The sequence below is a fragment of the Phasianus colchicus genome, chromosome 14, assembly GCF_987193195.1.
Source record: "Phasianus colchicus chromosome 14, bPhaCol1.hap1.1, whole genome shotgun sequence".
In the NCBI taxonomy this organism is placed as follows: Eukaryota; Metazoa; Chordata; class Aves; order Galliformes; family Phasianidae; genus Phasianus; species Phasianus colchicus.
Genome location: NC_143449.1, coordinates 11,136,514 through 11,148,722, shown reverse-complemented (window position 1 = coordinate 11,148,722; position 12,209 = coordinate 11,136,514). Strand labels below are relative to the sequence as shown.

The following is a 12,209-nucleotide window of genomic DNA, read 5'->3' as shown; positions in this document are numbered from 1 at the left end:
GCACTAAATATGATATACATTGATGCACGCTTATTAGGGATAAATACTGTTCTCTGGGTAGCGCCTAGAAATTTTAATTAATTTCAGATGCACCCTATTTTTGTCCACGCATGCAGATTTCAAATCTGTGCCTTCGCCAATTTTGACACGGTGCGATGATGTCTCCTAGCTTTCAGATGTCTGGCTCTTCGAGTTGTGAAATGATATAACAAATGAAAACAACAGTTCCAGCCTCGTCAATCTAGTTTTCAGTGGACAGATGCCCTGGCACTAGAAAAGCATCATCCCATGCAATACCTCTTGGCAGCCTCCAAAAAAAGCCTGAGATTTCCTAGACACCAAAGTAAAGTTGGCTCCTCATCCTGAAAGAAGTCTTCTTTCTGGCCATGCTGAAGCTTCTGCAAGTTAGATGTGCATAACCTCTGTGTGTGCTGTGCCTGATTTGTGCACCAGTATGTGATTTCTGGTCTCTCAGATAATCAATCTGGTCTGCTTCTGGAGCACGGTGCCTCTGGACAGTGATAGATTAATGGGTGAAGGTCCAGGTTGGTGCACTGAGGTTTCTGGTATAAACTGGGTCAATTGTTATAGTTTGTAGATTGCATCATTAATTAATTAAATGGTATAATTAATTATGGATTTAAATATTTTATTGGATGCTTATCCAGCGGGAATTGCTTAAACCAGCTAAGGAAATGTGAGGCTCTGGGCTTCCTTAGGTCCCACCAACACATGTCCATGGCACCACACAAATGGAGGCCAATCCTGGAGACCCCAGCACAGCTGGCACAGCTTTGCAGAGCAGTGCCTGCCACAAAGTACATATCATACTGAAAGCCTTGTAACATTGGCTTAAAAACATCCAAAACTCATGGAATTCATTGTACAGAATAGTGTCTGTGACTGAAAAAGAAGACAGTGAATTGTTTGGGTACAGATGAGGTTTTCTTTTGGCTAATGATTTGTTTTTAATGTCGCACACGGCATTGTGAGAACTTGCATCATTTGGGCTTTTTTAATGAATTCGTATTGCTTGCATATTAGTAGGAATATTTCCACTGCAGCAAACACCATAAACAGTTTCCACACTGGGGTATGTTATACTGCCACCAGAATTGGTTCTTCTGATGGTTCATTTCTTTTATGCTGAGAATTCAGGACCAATTCAGCTTGGTTTTATGCATCATTAGAGATTTACAATTACTTTGCTATAGTTTCTTTCTGGAAGCCTATCTCTCATGGTTAATGCTATGGGAGCCCTGTTGTGTAGAGGCTGGTATTAGCCACCTTATAGCAATAAAGCGTTTCAGAAGGATTTAGAATTATGAGTGCCTAAATTCTCCGTGCAGTGACTGTAATGCTGTTATCCCTTGCTGAGCTTGGGTTGAAACACTTTTTTCTCCTGCTCAAATTAGAAAAAAAAACAACGCTGTTTCTTCGAGAGGTTTTGAATCATTTACATGTAATTTTTTTGTAAAACCAGTGCAGTCGGGAAAGAGAAATTGTGAGAAATTCCATTTGGATTTCATGATGCTTAAAATACATTTATATTGCATTAGTACATAATGAAAAGAAGGCCTCCTCATTTTTTATCTCACTTTTAAAAAGCGTAATCATTATTTGGGACTTTTCTTTGCATTTTAGATTTTATGTGTGTAACCAACTCAATAAATTTCTTAAGGTTTGTGTTTGGAGAATGGGCATGAGCTGTAATCCACAACATTCGTGTTTTAGATAGATGCAGTCTCGCACTGAAACAAACATGATACATGGTGAATAATATGGGCCCGATCTAAAGCCCATTAAAATCAATGAACAGATTTCAAATTAACTTTTATAGCCTTTAGATCAGGCTCTAAATGGGCAAATTACAGTTATGGAGTTTCCCATTTACATACCTGTGCGATGCACTTAATATATTTTATGGAATTGAAATTACTTGGTACTCTTTTTCATGCTTTTTTAGGATAAGAATTTGCCAAGGGCATCAACAGCAGTTTTCTCAGGCTTCAGAACGAGGATTATAGAGTCAAACCACAAATGACTCAAACCTGAAAAAATGGACGTGGTTATCAGAGGGACTCTGACAACGGCGAGGTCGGGAGTGCGTTTTGTATCAGACATCCTTACCGCGTCTGTGACCGCACTCAGGGCATCAGCACGTACTGCTGGTCCGGGGGAATCATGTAGGACTTCTAGGGGGATATGTGCAAGGTCTCACCCCTGCGTCATTTTAAATAGATGAAATCTTGTGTGAGGTTAGAAAAAGGACTAATGGCACTGTCGAAAATGAAGGAGGGATTCAAGCATTGCAGGGAATTCTCAAATCCTCTGTTAGAAGCCGGTAATCTTTCTTCTTGTACAGCACTTCTTGAATCCCACTGAGAAGGCACCGGGCTCATCTCCGCATCTGTGCTATCTGCTGCCTCCGTCAGTGCCAGAAAGGAATGCCCCTACCTGCTCCTCGTAATTAAAAACCCCTTTGGAGCAGCACTAGAAATAAGCCACCGCAGTATCTGATTGAACCTCTTAAAGAACTGTCACTGATCACCTTCTCTGCTCTTGATGGAATATATTTATGCATTATAAATACACTTCCTGTGAGTATGCCCCATAAATCACATTTAGCACTTGTATATGATGTATAAGCATCTTCTATAGAATACACAGAAATACAGATGCCAAACTCCCACGGAGTTCATCACTGGAAAATGTTTGAAGGATCTGATCCTTAATATTTAATGAGGAAGATGCTATTTCCTTCCTTGGCTTTTATCTCTGGTTTGGCATAGTCATTAAATTTCTTGTTTCCTTGCAAGGTTATATAATTTATGACCTAATTTTAGACTTTCGTGTAACTGCTCTCAAATACACAGTATCCGAATTTCTTTCTACAGAGAGTTTCAGGATCAGACAACAACTAGAACACGACTGCTACGAGAACTGTCATTAAGGAGTTGCAGGCATTAGAGGAACACAGCACAGCAACACTCAGTTAGCATTACAGGATTGTGTTGTATTTTTATTTTTCCCCCGTAAAATATGATTTAGCATCATTTCCACATCCCACCATGTGCAGTGCCTGGCAGGAATCCCCAGGTAATACAGTAATTGCCCAACAACTGCTATTACTTAAAATATTATCTTGTAGCAGCTTCCGGCTTTCAGGCCTCTCTGGGACAAATTCACGTGGCCCCAGGTGGGGAGAGCTGGGGATGGTGGGAAGGTGAAGGAGGATGGGGAGGGCTTCAACCCTGTGCCCTTGCCCACTGAGCAGCCAAATGTTGGCAGCCACTGATTTTTGGTAGCAGAGGGAAGGTCCCCACCTGCCCACAGGGTCCAGGCAGCATCCCTTCCAACCAGCTGCTCCCAACCTGTGGCTGAGCCTTTGGCTTTACTTTGGGCTTCGGGGGGAGCAAGAACACCTCTGCTGGGCCAGGCTCTGCAGCTCAGGGTGTTGCCAGACAACTTCTAAATGAATTACGCTAAAGCTGCAGCCACAGGCTTTTGTGTCAGCTGTATGTCCACACTAATTCAGCAGTGTCATAAATAGCGCTGTGAGTTTCAGGTGTTTTGTCAATTTAAACTCTACTGCTCAGACCAGTCTTTCATCAAAGTTAATATAGTGGCTATTGCATTAATGCACTTTGAGAGCACTTTATTTGGGTGTTTAAGCAGGAAGAGCTCGCTACTGAGGACGGGGTTGGATGCCTGCCTCCAGCCCAGGGCAGCAAATGGATGGGACTGGGGCGTGCAGCACTGCATCCCCAACGTCACAGCTTCATGCAGGGTGGGGTGGTGAAAGGAAAATCATCTCTATGGAAAGGTGACTTTATTTCTTGGAATAAGAAAGGTTGGAGAGTGCACCTGTCTGGCCTTAATGGAAAAGGTTCCAGGAAAGCAGCAGCGACCAAAGCGTTTTCAGTATCACATAATTCAAGAGTAAAACCATAGATCCAATTACCATTTCAGCTATTTCTGGCCTTGGGAAACCTATGCTAATATTTATTATTATATGATTGACCTATGATTTCTTCATCATTTACATTAGTGACTATGATATTCACAGCAACATCCTTTAAATCATATAAGCAGATGTCAACAGTGCATGATGAAGTCACACCCTGCAGATTTTTTATTTACTTAGTCCATTTTTTTCCTGATAGAATAACACTGTGAGATGCATAATCTCACCTCCAGAAGGCCTCTAGGGGCATATATAATCACGGAATGCATTTTCTATAATCTCACAAAATGAGTCAATTCTATCTGAGGTACAAACAGTTGTACAAAGTCAGTATTTCACTTCTATCACTGCCTGACATCATCTTCTACACAGCTCAAGAAAACATTTACTTGGCTCTTTGACATGAGTTGCCACAAAGCCTTTGCAACAAAATATTGAGGAAAGTGAGGAAGTAAAATAAGTGATTTGATTTAAGAACTTCCGTAGCCTCTGTTCTAGGTGCAGGAATTAGATCTGTATATTTGTCAGATGCTTCACAACAGCCTGACTGGCAGTATGCATCTCCAATCTCTGTTCTTCTGTGACCCACCCATGCAAAAATTGGATTCATAGAACCATGAAGGTTGGAAAAGACCTCTAAGCTCATTGAGTGCAGCTGTCAGCCCATCCCCACCATGCCCATAACCATGTTCCTCAATGTCACATCTCCATTTTCACCTCCAGGAACTGTGACTCCCCCACCTCCCTGGGCAGCCCATTCCAGTGCCTCCCTCACCACTCTTTTGGAGAAGAAATTTTCCCTAATATCCAACCTGCATCTCCCCTGGTGCAACTTGAGGCCATTGCCTCTCATCCTACCTCACATCTCATCCTGACTAGTGCAGAACAACAACATCTAGACGCTGGTCCTCTTTCATTATTATTATTATTATTATTATTATTGCTATTATTATGCACAAGTGAGCATCTCTGTGTTAGAAATAAGACACGGTGCTGGTTTCCAGGAAGCGTTCTGAGACAAGCTGTCTCTGATGCACCCTGCAGCACAGAGCAGCCGTGTTTGCCTCCGGTGAACGGCAGAAGCTGCTCCCAGGAGTGCCCTGGCTTTGATCCAGGTGTGGAATAAAGGCTGTGCATCTCAGCTGCATCTCATGGGGGCATGCTGAAGGCTGGCCCAGGCTCCCCGCCCCCCCATTTTTTCTGCTAAATCCACATCTGCTTAGGTCTACTGGCACCGATCTCCTTGCACACATCTTGTTCTACACAGGCTGTATTTCTCATGGGCTCTCATTTTCCCTCTCCTCACACCTCCCAGTGCCATCAAGCCATGCTGGACTGCCATTCCATCACTTCTTTACTGAAGTTAAATTCTTCCATCCTCCTATTGTCCTAAATACTTCCCTGGCTCAGCAGGTTTAGGATGTTTCTAATAGAAGTATGTCCTCTGCAGTCCCAAGAACTCAGGTCAGTGGCCTTACCCAGCCTGTGTGGCATGGATCTCTGCTCCCTGGTCATGAAGTACTGAAAATCATAGTATCGTTTGAGTTAGAAGGGACCCTTGAAGGCCATCACTCCAACTGCCCTGCAGTGAGCAGGGACACCTGCAGTTCCATCAAGTGCTCAGAGCCCAACCAGCCTTTACCTTGAGCGTCCCCTCATTTCTACATGCAAGGAAGGTGAAAAGGTCAGAATAGCACTGCGTCATGTTTCTGAAGACTGGCACTGTACAATAGTGGGTAGGAGTTTCTGTATTGAAGCACGTTATGCACACAGAACCAAACACCTGCAGTGAACCTCCTCAGGCAAAATTTGCACCAACTTCAATAGCATTTATTCTGAGAAGGGCTGCTGGCTGCGCTCAGGGCATGGAACATATTTCTGACTTAAGAGATACTTATAATCTACTGGTAAGAGACTTATTAGCAATGTAAGAATGATTTTTAAGCAAGCAAAGTATCCTTCCTAGAAGAAATATACTTCTGGTGAAATTTTGCTGTCAGAAGTAGTTTGGGTAAGCCCCTATGATTAGGGATGTTGTTGTTGCCCCTTATCATACCAAAGCAAACAGTGTCAAATACTTTGAACTTTGTAATAATTTGTAAATAATTCTTTCCAAAGTGGTGTGTTTTGTGGTTGGTTTTTGTTTGTTTGTGTGGTTGGTTGGTTGCTTGTTTTTTTTTTTCCTACAAAATGTTTAGACAAAACTGGTTTCTAATCCTTTCACAGTTCAGCTTCTTCCCATTCTGATATTCTTTTATTCTCCTTCTTTGGGCTTCAATATTGCAGGGATGTTATAAACATCTCCTTTAAGGGTAAATGTAGAGCTTTTGCTAAGATTGCAAAAAGGCATTCTTAGAGCTTTAATAGTCTGGAGTGAGAAAAAAAAAACAAAACAACAGACCTTATTTGGAACTGCCACTGCTGCTGGTGCTGCAGATGGGGACAGAGCCGGCAGCACAGCACATGGGGACAGCAGTCACAGGAGCTGTGGTGGGACATGGATGAGGAGGAGGAGGAGGAGGAGGAAGAGGGAGAAGAGGATGCAGATTGAATGTGGGAAAATGATAATGCTGGAAAAGCAAGGCCAGTAATGCTAGGCCAGTTGTGCTCCCACACCGATGGGGAGAACACACCCCTTGCTAAGCCCAGCAGTGGAACTTGTGTTTTAAGTCTTCGGGTGAGAACTGGAGAGCAGTGGACCCAAAGGAGCCCATGGGTGGTTGGGTGGTTTGCTCCCAGACTTAGCTGAAGAGGATTAAAGCTTTTTGGCATCTAATTTCACATGTCCTTTTTTTTTTTTTAAGGGTATGATTTTTAAGAGGGCTCATTACAGCAGAGCCCCCGTGGGGCTGCTTATACCTTTAGCCACTTTCCGCCTGCACTGCCAGCTTCTCTGCATCGGATGCCACCAGGCAGCACAGGGTGCGGTGGCCGTGGCAGCCAGGTTTGCTGCCAGGCGGTGCTGGCACTGCTCCTTCCCACCCGGGGGATTTCTTCCCTGACAATTTTTGGCTCCTTCAGGTTGCTTTGTAGCTGCACAGAATATGTAATGTTCCATCCTAGCGGAGAGGCTGACAGAGAAGTTAAATACAGACTGCAAAGATAGATCATCTCCCAGTATCACTTTGTTTTTTTGCTGCTCTAAAATCATTTTGCTTGTTCCTGCAGCTCCTATAAAGCCAGAAGAGCTCTCTATATTTGCTTCCCGGATGCCTTTTTCTCCTCTGCCTATAACTATAAAAGCAGCTTTTCAAGCTCCAAATCAGAGATAAATTGGAATCACTGCTGTAGAAATAAAACACAAGACTAATCAAATTGTAGCACAGGAAGCAGCCTTCAGCCAGTGCATTTTTGAAAGCTATTTTTAGAATATATTTTTATTTTGTCACTCCATATGGGAAGTCAAACCCATATGGTTTGGGAGAATGGAAGGTTGGGCTTTTACAGAGCTCTCACAAACCATCCCTCCCTGGCCCCGTACTTAAACATGTGCTGAAATCCATTTGTCTGCAGTGGGATTCAACACATCAGCTCTGTGCTGGCTGAGGCCTGAAGCCCTGCCTGAGGTTGTCGCAGTATTACTCCCTCCTGAGATGTCAAACTACTCTGTGTTCGTTAAATCAGTCTCCAGTTAACTTAGCTCTTTTTAATTATGACATTTCTAATTCATACATCTTCCTTTCCTTCCCCTCTCCATTTCTTCATCTCTCCTCCATGGTTTGGAGGCCCTAATGAATGAACGCATTTGGTCCAGCAGCAGCCTACATGTGGAGCTGAGCATCGCTCTCCTGCCCTATGCACATAACATTGTAGATGCCAACAATGATGGGACACAAAATTCTGCCCAGAGCACTCTCGTGTATGCTGATGAGACAAGAGCTGACCAGGAAAGGTCTCACCCAGGTGATAAAGTGTATTCCTTCTGCGCCTGTCTACCAACAGCTGTGCTCCCAAGGTCCCCTTTTCTAGAAGCAAGTGAAGAGCTCTCAATAAGAACAGCAGTGTGATAACAGTTGTGGGGCGAGCTGGGTTTTTCATATGGAACCAAAATCTCCCTCTAACAATGACAAAATCCCACAGGTCTTCTTGTGGGGAGCACAGCATCCAAACTCATTGCGTGGGTAAATGAAGACAGCTAATGCTGTTTGCTGATTTCAGCTTGATGTAACCAATTTCACTTGACCAGTTAAGCTGCATGACAGCATGAAATACTTAAATAGCCATTGTAGTGTTTCTGAGAGGACAGCTGGCTGCAGGTACTCTGCAAGATCACAGTGCAGTGTGATGCTTCCAGAGCTCACACAACGGGCAGAGGCTCAGCAATTTGGGTGGCGTGGATGACAGGGGTTCAGCATGGCCAACCCCCCACAGCGCTGCTTTCTGACTGCAGGAGAAGTCATCTCCTGTGTCGCTTTTGATTCAGGAGCTGTATTTGGCCTCTGCGTGGGAGCAGAGCTAAAGGAGGAGCACGGCATTGCCTGCAGCATTCGGCCTTCAGCAGAGCCCTGCGCGAGGCAACTCCTGCACATCTGTGCTGACAGGGCTGTGACAGGAGGTCCCCAAACCAGCAGCCATGCTTCCATGCCTGTGCTGAAAGGAGATGCACAGCAAGGCAGGCAGAAAGGCTGCACGGGGCAGCGCTGTTGTGCCTCCTGCCTGCAGTGTGTCAGCCGGTGCCGTTCGCCCATCTTTGCAGGAGCACATCTGTGCAATGGAAACCTGTGGGGTTTGTTGTACGCCTACTGACAGTTCATATTTTAATCCTTTTTGTTTTCTTTTTAGGAAACAATTCTCTGACCTCTTTTGTGTGAAGTGCGATGGCGATAGCACTGTGCAGTGAGGAGTCCTGAATGATGGAAATGCAGAGATGTCTGCTGAGGTTTGCATACAGAAGAGATCTCATACTGAAAGTGTGGATCACAGCTGAACCCCCATATGGATTATTTCAATGGAAAGTCGAGAAAACAGCTATTGATTTCTCTTTCATGAATATAAAGCAGAGATCTTGTGTAAGAGAAGACAACGTTAAAATAACCAAGCACCAGAAGGGACTAAGGGAAAAGCCTGAGGTTAGAGCAGAAAGAAATATTCATATTCAAAGTTTATAACCGTTTTGAAATAATAAGAACTGTGGTTAAACTGTTTACTTCAATTAGCTTCAGAGTCAGGAAAACCACTGTCAAAGATCCCACTTATGTATTCTACACCATTCTGAAATCCCAGAAGACAATAAAAAATTGTGGGCTTTCTGATGTTTGAGTGTGTTGGGATTAGGTGCAAGTTGCGGGGCGTTCCTAGGAACACTATTTCAGAACATTTGGACACTACAACTTTTGGATCAGTCCGTGCAGTTGAGTGATGTGTGTGACATGGGTGCCTGGCTGTGCTGAGATGGACTTGTGATGCTGCTGCCTTTCCTGAGTTTCACCTCCTCCAGCTGAGCATCACAGCAAAGTCAACCAAGAGTTTGCCGTTGACTTAACGGAGGCAGAATTCCATCCTAGGACAGAAACAACTGAAGTAGAGAGTGAGGGGCTGGTGACCTGCAGCAATCGCAGGCGATGAAGGTGCAAAAATTTCCTTGTCACGTCACCGATGTTATCAGCCCAAGGTTCCCTGATTTCACTCCGGATTTTCTGCTGTGTTTCCGTTCATGTGGCAGCTCTGTGGATAACGTGTTGAGGCGTTGTTCTTAAAAAAAGAAAGATTTAACTTTTTTAAAGGGATGGGTGATTTGTAGGAGACATTTGTGTAATTTTGTATTCTAAATGTGATTTATTTTTATAAATAAATTTGCATAAAATCTCCAGCCCTTGATGTCATAGTCCTATTTTATCTTTAATTCAGATGCTCAAGAAATGTAAATTATTTTTACAGCTAAATAAAAGCTATACAAAGCTGCCAGGGAAGAATAATGAGATACACATTGTGCCATGCAGCCATGATAAATCCAGCAGCACCATGGTTACAGTCAAAATGTGAGACCATCAGCAACTAGGGGACATCAACGCATATAGATTCCTCAAACCAATCTTAACTGGGGAAGCTCATGACACCAGGTTAGCAAGAGAAAATATTTACCTAAAGGATAGACAGACACCTAATAAGAGGAACAGCTGGTTTATATAGCAAGGTCTTATTGCAGAATAAAAATATCATAGTTGGGCTATGCTCCGTGTACATGCTTTGCAGAAATAAAGATATCAGTGAATTACTGGTGGATATGCCACCACTGGTACGAGGATGGTCCCAGGGAGGTGAATTTGCAGCCCCTCGGTCAGAACGGTAACCCCAGTGCCCTGGTGCAAGGCTGACTCACACAGTAAGCAGGAGATGGGCTCCCCCAAGCAGCAATTAACTCAAAGATGAGGAGATAATTACAGAGAAGGAGGGTGTGGAGAGCCCCAGCTGACACCAACTAAAGGAAAATGAATAAAGGGTGCCCTGAGGGCAGAGGCTGCTCCTTTAGTGAGGAGGGTCAGGGCTGGGTTGTGGGGAGCTACAGGAGGACAAGCCCTGCTTCCCATGACCAGCTGGAGCAGGTAGGCTTCCTTGTTCTGTTTTTGTCTCGTCTCAGGCTGCATGTCATAGAAATGCTGCTTTTTTTCCTGCTGCTTTTCTGCTAGAACCACCCCAGCTCTTCAGAGCTAAAACACACCCAACTGAATCTGGTATACATGTGCTGCTGATTTCTTGCTATTCCCAATTTGCTGAATTACAGTGGTGTTGAGTTAATTAAGCTCAGCATTCAGATCAAGCAGCTCCAAGAGTATTTCCTTATGCCTGGAGCTGGGTGTCTGCTCCAGGGCTGGGCAGGAGAAGGAGCCACAGGACCTGGCAGTGTCATGGGGAGAACGTCCTGTGTGGGACTGAAGGGCCTCTGGGCTCTTGGCATCCTGAGGAACGGTGCACTGTGATGCTCAGTGGGGACAATAGCATGCAGCAAATAGGGGCAGCCAAAAACTTTCCTCAAACTCAGTGCTTTGTTTTGCTGAATCTGGGCAGTGAATGTGTGTGCCTGTCTGGGTGCCCTGTTGACTCTAAGGACTGTTCATGTGCCTTAGTAGAACTAAGTGCGAAGGCTGGTTGTGATCAGCACAGGCATCTCTGGGTGTCAAGCTCTGTGTCTGTCTATGAGGCTAATGACCACCACTAGACCTGCTTCTGGTCTTTGGCAATACTGAGGCATTTTATTCAATATATTTAAAGGTGAATGCCTCCACCTAAGGTATAATGTTCTTATTTTAGAGACAGCGGAGCATAGATAAATGGGGAGTTGTAAACTTCATGCCTTTTGAAGCTTAAGGTTTTTTAAGGTTTTTTTTAAAACTTGTGTAACTTGAGGAATTGTATAATGCTGCTTAGAGACATTTAAAAACGAAAAATCATGCTCAGCACACAGCTCTTACTATAAGGCTCTGCCCAGAGTGAATTTTTATGCTTGAGTTATAAACCCTTGAAAAATGGGGATCCTAATGCAAAAGCTGACACAGCTTTAACTAAAGCAGCTCAAGTAAGTGCTGCTATAATTATTTGCTCATTAATTACAAATTTTGCAAGACACGAGAGTAACACAAATTGGAAAATAGGAATAATTATCAGCAATAATGCCACAGAAGCCGGACACATTGAAAGTATCTTCCTCTTTAAATTTAATAATAGCAAGACAGCTAGGAAACTAATAAGAAATATATAATTGAAAATTAACCTTGCAAATCTGCTGTTAATAAACCATGGTACTCTTGCGTTACAATAATTTTAGAGCCCTCAATTTGCATGTGAAGTGTTATCCCAGGTAGCACTTTGTGTTCACAACAATTAGTGTGTCTCTGAATTAAAACAAAAATGCAAAAGTAGAATTTGGTGTGGTTGGACAGTGCAGAATAATATGTAGTGTGGTTCTCAGTAGCTCAGTGCCAGAATGAGTGGAAAGCAAATGTACAATGGTGATTTTTGTGCCTGCTGTTATGCCTGAATGCTGTTTTGTTGTTGTTGAATTGAGTATTGTTGTGCTTTTGTGCTTTTATCCTCAGCTTGCTTCGTGTTTGTGTAAATGCACCAGTGTAACTGCTGGACTGCCTGCACTTAGGTGTTCTCTGAGGTGTGAGGTTTGGATATTTGCCATAGTTACAGAACCCTTTGATTTGGAAGGAGCCCCTAAAAGCCATCAATCCAACCCCCCCCTGCAGTAAGCAGGGACACCTACAGCTGCATCAGGTGCTCAGAGCCCCATCCAGCCTGA

At 43.7% G+C, this 12,209-nt stretch overlaps 1 long non-coding RNA gene across 1 annotated transcript in view; it reads left to right on the top strand.

Moving 5' to 3' along the window:
* Positions 1-8,895, top strand: part of LOC149916015 (uncharacterized) — a 75,625-nt gene extending 66,730 nt beyond the window's left edge. The window contains exon 4 of the long non-coding RNA XR_016471068.1: positions 8,750-8,895. This is a non-coding gene — a long non-coding RNA (uncharacterized LOC149916015). The remainder of the gene's footprint in view (positions 1-8,749) is intronic.
* Positions 8,896-12,209: the final 3,314 nt, after the last annotated feature.